We start from the raw sequence: 12132 nt of genomic DNA on the forward strand, positions 1-12132 counted from the left end.
GTCACCACCGGATCCACTGTCAGGATGATTCATCCTCTCTCCTTCATCAGCTTCAGATCCCACTGTTTCCCTGAGCAGGAAGGTCTGGAATTGAAAATACAGAGGACATTAAACAACATTCACTCAGTACATGGCACTCATTTTGGTTTATAAGCTGGAAATTGAGCCATCAGTCCAGTGTTACGAGTGTCAGGATGGCCGAGTGGTCTAAGGCGCTGCGTTCAGGTCGCAGTCTCCTTTGGAGGCGTGGGTTCGAATCCCACTTTTGACAAGTGTCTTTTGCGAGGTGGATACATTTTTGGACTTTTTTTTTCCAAGCACCCATATCAAAAACAATGTCAACAGTTTCTGTAAATTATCGATAAGATCTATTGTCCGTTGCTTGCACTAATTTCCTGAAGTTGGCTAAATCGCAGTAAATCGGTAAAGTGGGAAATCACAGCATCTTCAACAAATCGTGATAGAGGGGCAGAGATAAAGGTTTCGACCCTACATATCAAGAGCGCAGCTGTCAATAGTTCAGCAGGTTCACAGTGCAGAAGGTTCAGTGGCACAAGGGTCCCCTGCGTCCCAATCACAGCTGTTTTTTAACTTCTGTATTCAGGGCATGGGAGGGGTGTGTTGCATCGTGCACACATGGTGCCTGTTTCGCAGATAAGTTTTAATAAATACACAGAGAATAATATAGAGTCATTGGCCATGAGGAACACCTTCCCTGGCTTTTATTCTCTCCGTTTCCACGTCACCGCGCCTACCATCCAACTCCAAAACTCGGGGGAGACTAACACTCCCTACCTCCCTTGGTGTGCATCATGGGCGTGCCCATGACGAACACAACATTTCTCCTTAACCAATACAAAACAAACATAGCTGCTCAAAAAAAAGATACTATACTAATCCAGTATACAAGAATAGTACACAACAATAAATACCACATTCAGTCAATCCACCCCGAATCCTTGCAGCCGCGTTGAGCATGGCGGTCGAGGACTCAAACTGTACCATTCAAGTCCTTGTCTCAGAGGCACTGAGTTGATTGGTATGGAGCCAGGCACCTCCATATCTGAATCTTGAACTGGCTCCAAATTCTGCATGTCCACACCCCCTGTAGTAGATGATTGAGAATTAGTAGCAGTCACCACCGGCCATATGCACTGGCTCAAAATTCTGCAAGTCCACACCCCATATAGTAGATGATTGAGAATTAGTAGCAGTCACCACCGGATTCACTGTCAGGATGATCCATCCTCTCTCCTTCATCAGCTTCAGATCCCACTGTTTCCCTGAGCAGGAAGGTCTGGAATTGAAAATACAGAGGACATTAAACAACATTCACTCAGTACATGGCACTCATTTTGGTTTATAAGCTGGAAATTGAGCCATCAGTGCAGTGTCAAGAGTATCAGGATGGCCGAGTGGTCTAAGGCGCTGAGTTCAGGTCGCAGTCTCTTTTGGAGGCATGGGTTCGAATCCCACTTTTGACAAGTGTCTTTTGCGAGGTGGATACATTTTTGGACTTTTTTTTTCCAAGCACCCGTATCAAAAACAATGTCAACAGTTTCTGTAAATTATCAATAAGATCTATTGTCCGTTGCTTGCACTAATTTCCTGAAGTTGGCTAAATCGCAGTAAATCGGTAAAGCGGGAAATCACAGCATCTTCAACAAATCGTGATAGAGGGGCAGAGATAAAGGTTTCGACCCTACATATCAAGAGCGCATCTGTCAATAGTTCAGCAGGTTCACAGTGCAGAAGGTTCAGTGGCACCAGAGTCCCCTGCGTCCCAATCACAGCTGGTTTTTAACTTCTGTATTCAGGGCATGGGAGGGGTGTGTTGCATCGTGCACACACGGTGCCTGTTTTGCAGATAAGTTTTAATAAATACACAGAGAATAATATAGAGTCATTGGCCACGAGGAACACCTTCCCTGACCTTTTATTCTTTCCGGTTCCACGTCACCGCGCCTACCATCCAACTCCAAAACTCGGGGGAGACTAACACTGCCTACCTCCCTTGGTATGCATCATAGGCGTGCCCATGACGAACACAACATTTCTCCTTAACCAATACAAAACAAACATAGCTGCTCAAAAAAAAGATACTATACTAATCCAGTATACAAGAATAGTACACAACAAGAAATGCCACATTCAGTCAATCCACCGCGAATCCTTGCAGCCGCGTTGAGCATGGCGGTCGAGGACTCAAACTGTACCGTTCAAGTCCTTGTCTCAGAGGCACTGAGTTGATTGGTATGGAGCCAGGCACCTCCTGATCTGAATCTTGAACTGGCTCCAAATTCTGCATGTCCACACCCCTTGTAGTAGATGATTGAGAATTAGTTGCAGTCACCACCAGCCATGTGCACTGGCTCAAACTTCTGCATGTCCACACCCCAAGTGGTCGATGATTGCGAATTAGTAGCAGTCACCACCGGATTCACTGTCAGGATGATCCATCCTCTCTCCTTCATCAGCTTCAGATCCCACTGTTTCCCTGAGCAGGAAGGTCTGGAATTGAAAATACAGAGGACATTAAACAACATTCACTCAGTACAGGGCACTCATTTTGGTTTATAAGCTGGAAATTGAGCCATCAGTGCAGTGTCAAGAGTGTCAGGATGGCCGAGTGGTCTAAGGCGCTGCGTTCAGGTCACAGCTTCTCTTGGAGGTGTGGGTTCAAATCCCACTTCTGACAAGTATATTCTGCGAGGTGGATACATTTTTGGACTTTTTTTTCCCAAGCACCGTATCAAAAACAATGTCAACAGTTTCTGTAAATTATCGATAAGATCTATTTTCCGTTGCTTGCACTAATTGCCTGAAGTTGGCTAAATCGCAGTAAATCGGTAAAGCAGGAAATCACAGCATCTTCAACAAATCGTGATAGAGGGGCCGAGATAAAGGTTTCGACCCTACATATCAAATGCGCAGCTGTCAATAGTTCAGCAGGTTCACAGTGCAGAAGGTTCAGTGGCACCAGGGTCCCCTGCATCCCAATCAGAGCTGGTTTTTAACTTCTGTATTCAGGGGATGGGAGGGGTGGGGGTGTTGCGTCGTGCACACACAGTGCCTGTTTTGCAGAGAAGTTTTAATAAATACACAAAGAATAATATGGAGTCTTTGGCCACGAGGAACACCTTCCCCTACCTTTTATTCTCTCCGATTCCAAATCACCGCACCTACCATCCAACTCCAAAACTCGGGGGAGACTAACACTCCCTACCTCCCTTGGTGTGCATGATGGGCGTGCCCATGACGAACACAACATTTCTCCTTAACCAATACAAAACAAACATAGCTGCTCAAAAAGAGATACTATACTAATCCAGTATACAAGAATAGTACACAACAATAAATACCACATTCAGTCAATCCACCCCGAATCCTTGCAGCCGCGTTGAGCATGGCGGTCGAGGACTCAAACTGTATCGTTCAAGTGCTTGTCTCAGAGGCACTGAGTTGATTGGTATGGAGCCAGGCACCTCCTGATCTGAATCTTGAACTGGCTCCAAATTCTGCATGTCCACACCCCATGTAGTAGATGATTGAGAATTAGTAGCAGTCACCACAGGGTCCACTGTCAGGATGATCCATCCTCTCTCCTTCATCAGCTTCAGATCCCACTGTTTCCCTGAGCAGGAAGGTCTGAAATTGAATATACAGAGGACATTAAACAACATTCACTCAGTACATGGCACTCATTTTGGTTTATAAGCTGGAAATTGAGCCATCAGTGCAGTGTCAAGAGTGTCAGGATGGCCGAGTGGTCTAATGTGCTGTGTTCAGGTCGCAGTTTCCTTTGGAGGCGTGGGTTCGAATCCCACTTCTGACAAGTGTCTTTTGCGAGGTGGATACATTTTTAGACTTTTTTTTTCCAAGCACCCGTATCAAAAACAATGTCCACAGTTTCTGTAAATTATCGATAAGATCTATTTTCCGTTGCTTGCACAAATTGCCTGAAGTTGGCTAAATCGCAGTAAATCTGTAAAGCAGGAAATCACAGCATCTTCAACAAATCGTGATAGAGGGGAAGAGATAAAGGTTTCGACCCTACATATCAAGAGCGCAGCTGTCAATAGTTCAGCAGGTTCACAGTGCAGAAGTTTCAGTGGCACCAGGGTCCCCTGCGTCCCAATCACAGCTGGTTTTTAACTTCTGTATTCAGGGCATGGGATGGGTGTGTTGCATCGTGCACACACGGTGCCTGTTTCGCAGATAAGCTTTAATAAATACACAGAGAATAATATAGAGTCATTGGCCACGAGGAACACCTTCCCTGACCTTTTATTCTCTCCGGTTCCACGTCACCGCGCCTACCATTCAACTCCAAAACTCAGGGGAGACTAACACTCCCTACCTCCCTTGGTGTGCATCATAGGCGTGCCCATGACGAACACAACATTTCTCCTTAACCAATGCAAAACAAACATAGCTGCTCAAAAAAAAGATACTATACTAATCCAGTATACAAGAATAGTACACAACAAGAAATGCCACATTCAGTCAATCCACCCCGAATCCTTGCAGCCGCGTTGAGCATGGCGGTCGAGGACTCAAACTGTACCGTTCAAGTCCTTGTCTCAGAGGCACTGAGTTGATTGGTATGGAGCCAGGCACCTCCTGATCTGAATCTTGAACTGGCTCCAAATTCTGCATGTCCACACCCCTTGTAGTAGATGATTGAGAATTAGTAGCAGTCACCACAGGCCATGTGCACTGGCTCAAACCTCTGCATGTCCACACCCCATGTAGTCGATGATTGAGAATTAGTAGCAGTCAGCACCGGATTCACTGTCAGGATGATCCATCTTCTCTCCTTCATCAGCTTCAGATCCCACTGTTTCCCTGAGCAGGAAGGTCTGGAATTGAAAATACAGAGGACATTAAACAACATTCACTCAGTACATGGCACTCATTTTGGTTTATACGCTCGAAATTGAGCTATGAGAGAGGTGTGAAGAGTGTCAGGATGGCCGAGTGGTCTAAGGCGCTGTGTTCAGGTCGCAGCCTCCCTTGGAGGTGTGGGTTTAAATCCCACTTCTGACAAGTGTATTTTGCGAGGTGGATACATTTTTGGACTTTTTTTTCCCAAGCACCGAATCAAAAACAATGTCAACGGTTTCTGTAAATTATCGATAAGATCTATTTTCCGTTGCTTGCACTAATTGCCTGAAGTTGGCTAAATCGCAGTAAATCGGTAAAGCAGGAAATCACAGCATCTTCAACAAATCGTGATAGAGGGGCCGAGATAAAGGTTTCGACCCTACATATCAAAAGCGCAGCTGTCAATAGTTCAGCAGGTTCACAGTGCAGAAGGTTCAGTGGCAGCAGGGTCCCCTGCGTCCCAATCAGAGCTGGTTTTTAACTTCTGTATTCAGGGGATGGGAGGGGTGGGGGTGTTGCGTCGTGCACACACAGTGCCTGTTTTGCAGAGAAGTTTTAATAAATACACAAAGAATAATATGGAGTCTTTGGCCACGAGGAACACCTTCCCCTACCTTTTATTCTCTCCGATTCCTCATCACCGCACCTACCATCCAACTCCAAAACTCGGGGAGACTAACACTCCCTACCTCCCTTGGTGTGCATCATGGGCGTGCCCATGACGAACACAACATTTCTCCTTAACCAATACAAAACAAACATAGCTGCTCAAAAAAAAGATACTATACTAATCCAGTATACAAGAATAGTACACAACAATAAATACCACATTCAGTCAATCCACCCCGAATCCTTGCAGCCGCGTTGAGCATGGCGGTCGAGGACTCAAACTGTACCGTTCAAGTCCTTGTCTCAGAGGCACTGAGTTGATTGGTATGGAGCCAGGCACCTCCTGATCTGAATCTTGAACTCCCTCCAAATTCTGCATGTCCACACCCCCTGTAGTAGATGATTGAGAATTAGTAGCAGTCACCACCGGCCATATGCACTGGCTCAAAATTCTGCAAGTCCACACCCCATGTAGTAGATGATTGAGAATTAGTAGCAGTCACCACAGGGTCCACTGTCAAGATGATCCATCCTCTCTCCTTCATCAGCTTCAGATCCCACTGTTTCCCTGAGCAGGAAGGTCTGGAATTGAAAATACAGAGGAAATTAAATAACATTCACTCAGTACATGGCACTCATTTTGGTTTATAAGCTGGAAATTGAGCCATCAGTCTGGTGTCAAGAGTGTCAGGATGGTTGGGTGGTCTAAGGTACTGCATAAAGGTCACAGTCTCCCTTGGAGACGTGGGTTCAAACCCCTCTTCTGACAAGTGTGTTTGTGAGGTGGACACATTTTTGGACTTTTTTTTCCAAGCACCCTTATCAAAAACAATGTCAACAGTTTCTGTAAATTATCGATAAGATCTATTGTCCGTTGCTTGCACTAATTTCCTGAAGTTGGCTAAATCGCAGTAAATCGGTAAAGCGGGAAATCACAGCATCTTCAACAAATCGTGATAGAGGGGCAGAGATAAAGGTTTTGACCCTACATATCAAGAGCGCAGCTGTCAATAGTTCAGCAGGTTCACAGTGCAGAAGGTTCAGTGGCACCAGGGTCCCCTGCATCCCAATCACAGATGGTTTTTAACTTCTGTATTCAGGGCATGGGAGGGCTGTGTTGCATCGTGCACACATGGTGCCTGTTTCGCAGATAAGTTTTAATAAATACACAGAGAATAATATAGAGTCATTGGCCACGAGGAACACCTTCCCTGGCCTTTTATTCTCTCCGGTTCCACGTCACCGCGCCTACCTTCCAACTCCAAAACTCGGGGGAGACTAACACTCCCTACCTCCCTTGGTGTGCATCATAGGCGTGCCCATGACGAACACAACATTTCTCCTTAACCAATACAAAACAAACATAGCTGCTCAAAAAAAAGATACTATACTAATCCAGTATACAAGAATAGTACACAACAAGAAATGCCACATTCAGTCAATCCACCCCGAATCCTTGCAGCCGCGTTGAGCATGGCGGTCGAGGACTCAAACTGTACCGTTCAAGTCCTTGTCTCAGAGGCACTGAGTTGATTGGTATGGAGCCAGGCACCTCCTGATCTGAATCTTGAACTGGCTCCAAATTCTGCATGTCCACACCCCTTGTAGTAGATGATTGAGAATTAGTAGCAGTCACCACCGGCCATGTGCACTGGCTCAAACTTCTGCATGTCCACACCCCAAGTAGTCGATGATTGCGAATTAGTAGCAGTCACCACCGGATTCACTGTCAGGATGATCCATCCTCTCTCCTTCATCAGCTTCAGATCCTACTGTTTCCCTGAGCAGGAAGGTCTGGAATTGAAAATACAGAGGACATTAAACAACATTCACTCAGTACATGGCACTCATTTTGGTTTATAAGCTGGAAATTGAGCCATCAGTGGAGTGTCAAGAGTGTCAGGATGGCCGAGTGGTCTAAGGCGCTGCGTTCAGGTTGCAGTCTCCTTTGGAGGCGTGGGTTCGAATCCCACTTCTGACAAGTGTCTTTTGCGAGGTGGATACATTTTTGGACTTTTTTTTTCCAAGCACCCGTATCAAAAACAATGTCAACAGTTTCTGTAAATTATCGATAAGATCTATTGTCCGTTGCTTGCAGTAATTTCCTGAAGTTGGCTAAATCGCAGTAAATCGGTAAAGCGGGAAATCACAGCATCTTCAACAAATCGTGAAAGAAGGGCAGAGATAAAGGTTTCGACCCTGCATATCAAGAGCGCAGCTGTCAATAGTTCAGCAGGTTCACAGTGCAGAAGGTTCAGTGGCACCAGGGTCCCCTGCGTCCCAATCACAGCTGGTTTTTAACTTCTGTATTCAGGGCATGGGAGGGGTGTGTTGCATCGTGCACACACGGTGCCTGGTTCGCAGATAAGTTTTAATAAATACATAGAGAATAATATAGAGTCATTGGCCACGAGGAACACCTTCCCTGACCTTTTATTCTCTCCGGTTCCACGTCACCGCGCCTACCATCCAACTCCAAAACTCGGGGGAGACTAACACTCTCTACCTCCCTTGGTGTGCATCATAGGCGTGCCCATGACGAACACAACATTTCTCCTTAACCAATACAAAACAAACATAGCTGCTCCAAAAAAAGATACTATACTAATCCAGTATACAAGAATAGTACACAACAAGAAATGCCACATTCAGTCAATCCACCCCGAATCTTTGCAGCCGCGTTGAGCATGGCGTTTGAGGACTCAAACTGTACCGTTCAAGTCCTTGTCTCAGAGGCACTGAGTTGATTGGTATGGAGCCAGGCACCTCCTGATCTGAATCTTGAACTGGCTCCAAATTCTGCATGTCCACACCCCTTGTAGTAGATGATTGAGAATTAGTAGCAGTCACCACCGGCCATGTGCACTGGCTCAAACTTCTGTATGTCCACACCCCAAGTAGTCGATGATTGCGAATTAGTAGCAGTCACCACCGGATTCACTGTCAGGATGATCCATCCTCTATCCTTCATCAGCTTCAGATCCCACTGTTTCCCTGAGCAGGAAGGTCTGGAATTGAAAATACAGAGGACATTAAACAACATTCACTCAGTACATGGCACTCATTTTGGTTTATAAGCTGGAAATTGAGCCATCAGTGCAGTGTCAAGAGTGTCAGGATGGCCGAGTGGTCTAAGGCGCTGCGTTCAGGTTGCAGTCTCCTTTGGAGGCGTGGATTTGAATCCCACTTCTGACAAGTGTCTTTTGCGAGGTGGATACATTTTTGGACTTTTTTTTTCCAAGCACCCGTATCAAAAACAATGTCAACAGTTTCTGTAAATTATCGATAAGATCTATTGTCCGTTGCTTGCACTAATTTCCTGAAGTTGGCTAAATCGCAGTAAATCAGTAAAGAGGGAAATCACAGCATCTTCAACAAATCGTGATAGAGGGGCAGAGATAAAGGTTTCGACCCTACATATCAAGAGCGCAGCTGTCAATAGTTCAGCAGGTTCACAGTGCAGAAGGTTCAGTGGCACCAGGGTCCCCTGCGTCCCAATCACAGCTGGTTTTTAACTTCTGTATTCAGGGCATGAGAGGGGTGTGTTGCATCGTGCACACACGGTGCCTGTTTCGCAGATAAGTTTTAATAAATACACAGAGAATAATATAGAGTCATTGGCCACGAGGAACACCTTCCCTGACCTTTTATTCTCTCCGGTTCCACGTCACCGCGCCTACCATTCAACTCCCTCCAAAACTCAGGGGAGACTAACACTCCCTACCTCCCTTGGTGTGCATCATAGGCGTGCCCATGACGAACACAACATTTCTCCTTAACCAATACAAAACAAACATAGCTGCTCAAAAAAAAGATACTATACTAATCCAGTATACAAGAATAGTACACAACAAGAAATGCCACATTCAGTCAATCCACCCCGAATCCTTGCAGCCATGTTGAGCATGGCGGTCGAGGACTCAAACTGTACCGTTCAAGTCCTTGTCTCAGAGGCACTGAGTTGATTGGTATGGAGCCAGGCACCTCCTGATCTGAATCTTGAACTGGCTCCAAATTCTGCATGTCCACACCCCTTGTAGTAGATGATTGAGAATTAGTAGCAGTCACCACAGGCCATGTGCACTGGCTCAAACCTCTGCATGTCCACACCCCATGTAGTCGATGATTGAGAATTAGTAGCAGTCACCACCGGATTCACTGTCAGGATGAACCATCTTCTCTCCTTCATCAGCTTCAGATCCCACTGTTTCCCTGAGCAGGAAGGTCTGGAATTGAAAATACAGAGGACATTAAACAACATTCACTCAGTACATGGCACTCATTTTGGTTTATACGCTCGAAATTGAGCTATGAGCGAGGTGTGAAGAGTGTCAGGATGGCCGAGTGGTCTAAGGCGCTGCGTTCCGGTCGCAGCCTCCCTTGGAGGTGTGGGTTTAAATCCCACTTCTGACAAGTGTATTTTGCGAGGTGGATACATTTTTGGACTTTTTTTTCCCAAGCACCGTATCAAAAACAATGTCAACGGTTTCTGTAAATTATCGATAAGATCTATTTTCCGTTGCTTGCACTAATTGCCTGAAGTTGGCTAAATCGCAGTAAATCGGTAAAGCAGGAAATCACAGCATCTTCAACAAATCGTGAAAGAAGGGCAGAGATAAAGGTTTCGACCCTACATATCAAAAGCGCAGCTGTCAATAGTTCAGCAGGTTCACAGTGCAGAAGGTTCAGTGGCACCAGGGTCCCCTGCGTCCCAATCACAGCTGGTTTTTAACTTCTGTATTCAGGGCATGGGAGGGGTGTGTTGCATCGTGCACACACGGTGCCTGGTTCGCAGATAAGTTTTAATAAATACATAGAGAATAATATAGAGTCATTGGCCACGAGGAACACCTTCCCTGACCTTTTATTCTCTCCGGTTCCACGTCACCGCGCCTACCATCCAACTCCAAAACTCGGGGGAGACTAACACTCTCTACCTCCCTTGGTGTGCATCATAGGCGTGCCCATGACGAACACAACATTTCTCCTTAACCAATACAAAACAAACATAGCTGCTCAAAAAAAAGATACTATACTAATCCAGTATACAAGAATAGTACACAACAAGAAATGCCACATTCAGTCAATCCACCCCGAATCTTTGCAGCCGCGTTGAGCATGGCGTTTGAGGACTCAAACTGTACCGTTCAAGTCCTTGTCTCAGAGGCACTGAGTTGATTGGTATGGAGCCAGGCACCTCCTGATCTGAATCTTGAACTGGCTCCAAATTCTGCATGTCCACACCCCTTGTAGTAGATGATTGAGAATTAGTAGCAGTCACCACCGGCCATGTGCACTGGCTCAAACTTCTGTATGTCCACACCCCAAGTAGTCGATGATTGCGAATTAGTAGCAGTCACCACCGGATTCACTGTCAGGATGATCCATCCTCTATCCTTCATCAGCTTCAGATCCCACTGTTTCCCTGAGCAGGAAGGTCTGGAATTGAAAATACAGAGGACATTAAACAACATTCACTCAGTACATGGCACTCATTTTGGTTTATAAGCTGGAAATTGAGCCATCAGTGCAGTGTCAAGAGTGTCAGGATGGCCGAGTGGTCTAAGGCGCTGCGTTCAGGTTGCAGTCTCCTTTGGAGGCGTGGATTTGAATCCCACTTCTGACAAGTGTCTTTTGCGAGGTGGATACATTTTTGGACTTTTTTTTTCCAAGCACCCGTATCAAAAACAATGTCAACAGTTTCTGTAAATTATCGATAAGATCTATTGTCCGTTGCTTGCACTAATTTCCTGAAGTTGGCTAAATCGCAGTAAATCAGTAAAGAGGGAAATCACAGCATCTTCAACAAATCGTGATAGAGGGGCAGAGATAAAGGTTTCGACCCTACATATCAAGAGCGCAGCTGTCAATAGTTCAGCAGGTTCACAGTGCAGAAGGTTCAGTGGCACCAGGGTCCCCTGCGTCCCAATCACAGCTGGTTTTTAACTTCTGTATTCAGGGCATGAGAGGGGTGTGTTGCATCGTGCACACACGGTGCCTGTTTCGCAGATAAGTTTTAATAAATACACAGAGAATAATATAGAGTCATTGGCCACGAGGAACACCTTCCCTGACCTTTTATTCTCTCCGGTTCCACGTCACCGCGCCTACCATTCAACTCCCTCCAAAACTCAGGGGAGACTAACACTCCCTACCTCCCTTGGTGTGCATCATAGGCGTGCCCATGACGAACACAACATTTCTCCTTAACCAATACAAAACAAACATAGCTGCTCAAAAAAAAGATACTATACTAATCCAGTATACAAGAATAGTACACAACAAGAAATGCCACATTCAGTCAATCCACCCCGAATCCTTGCAGCCATGTTGAGCATGGCGGTCGAGGACTCAAACTGTACCGTTCAAGTCCTTGTCTCAGAGGCACTGAGTTGATTGGTATGGAGCCAGGCACCTCCTGATCTGAATCTTGAACTGGCTCCAAATTCTGCATGTCCACACCCCTTGTAGTAGATGATTGAGAATTAGTAGCAGTCACCACAGGCCATGTGCACTGGCTCAAACCTCTGCATGTCCACACCCCATGTAGTCGATGATTGAGAATTAGTAGCAGTCACCACCGGATTCACTGTCAGGATGAACCATCTTCTCTCCTTCATCAGCTTCAGATCCCAC

The 12132-nt window shown here is 45.8% G+C and overlaps 3 non-coding genes across 3 annotated transcripts; all 3 read left to right on the plus strand.

Moving 5' to 3' along the window:
• The first annotated feature begins 188 nt into the window (after positions 1 to 188).
• TRNAL-CAG (transfer RNA leucine (anticodon CAG)) lies at positions 189 to 271 on the plus strand. Its single transcript has one exon. It is a non-coding gene; the product is annotated as a tRNA-Leu (tRNA).
• Positions 272 to 7394: 7123 nt separating this feature from the next.
• Positions 7395 to 7477, plus strand: TRNAL-CAG (transfer RNA leucine (anticodon CAG)). Its single transcript has one exon. It is a non-coding gene; the product is annotated as a tRNA-Leu (tRNA).
• A 2349-nt stretch (positions 7478 to 9826) lies between these two features.
• TRNAR-CCG (transfer RNA arginine (anticodon CCG)) lies at positions 9827 to 9909 on the plus strand. The gene has a single exon. It is a non-coding gene; the product is annotated as a tRNA-Arg (tRNA).
• The last annotated feature ends 2223 nt before the right edge of the window (positions 9910 to 12132 follow it).

The sequence above is a fragment of the Pleurodeles waltl genome, unplaced genomic scaffold (genome assembly GCF_031143425.1).
Source record: "Pleurodeles waltl isolate 20211129_DDA unplaced genomic scaffold, aPleWal1.hap1.20221129 scaffold_39, whole genome shotgun sequence".
In the NCBI taxonomy this organism is placed as follows: Eukaryota; Metazoa; Chordata; class Amphibia; order Caudata; family Salamandridae; genus Pleurodeles; species Pleurodeles waltl.